The 516-nt window shown below is 63.0% G+C and overlaps 1 protein-coding gene across 1 annotated transcript in view; it reads left to right on the top strand.

The window, feature by feature from the left end:
- LSMEM2 (leucine rich single-pass membrane protein 2) overlaps positions 1-516 on the top strand; it is a 3,587-nt gene that overhangs the window by 1,600 nt on the left and 1,471 nt on the right. The window lies entirely within an intron of this gene.

The following is a 516-nucleotide window of genomic DNA, read 5'->3' as shown; positions in this document are numbered from 1 at the left end:
TGAGCCCTGCCAGCCCTGTGGGTGACACACAGTCTGGACAGCAGCAGCACGGCGCCACGCTGCCCTGCGACATGCCACTGACCCCGGGAGGGATTGGGAGCGGGCACGCTGCCAGCCTGCCATGCTCTGCCAAGGGCACAGTGCGTGGGCCCTGCCCACTGCTCAAAAATACACAAACACCTAGAAAATAATCTTTTCCCTCTACCCCACTGCAGGCATCGTTGCTTCCCAAAACAGTGCTGGAGCAATGCCTACTTCCAAAAAGCCTTTTCAGTCCCGTGTGACGTGCTCACTAGGGCAATGGGTACCAGGACCCCCTGGCACAGCATACACCCCACATCTCCATCTGTGCACCCCCAAGCAGCACAGGACCTGCAGGGCCAGCCGGGCCACATGGCAGACTGGCACTGCCCTGCACCTGCCCACCAGCTTCCAGCTGGCCCTTGGAGCCCCAGCCAGTCCCACAGCGCCTGGGCTATCCTGGCTGGGGGGTGGCCCGTTCCCGCCCCCAAGCCA

This window comes from Geospiza fortis, unplaced genomic scaffold, assembly GCF_000277835.1.
Source record: "Geospiza fortis unplaced genomic scaffold, GeoFor_1.0 scaffold78, whole genome shotgun sequence".
NCBI lineage: Eukaryota > Metazoa > Chordata > Aves > Passeriformes > Thraupidae > Geospiza > Geospiza fortis.
The sequence above is the reverse complement of the archived record's forward strand: the minus strand, read 5'-3'. Positions and strand labels throughout refer to the sequence as shown.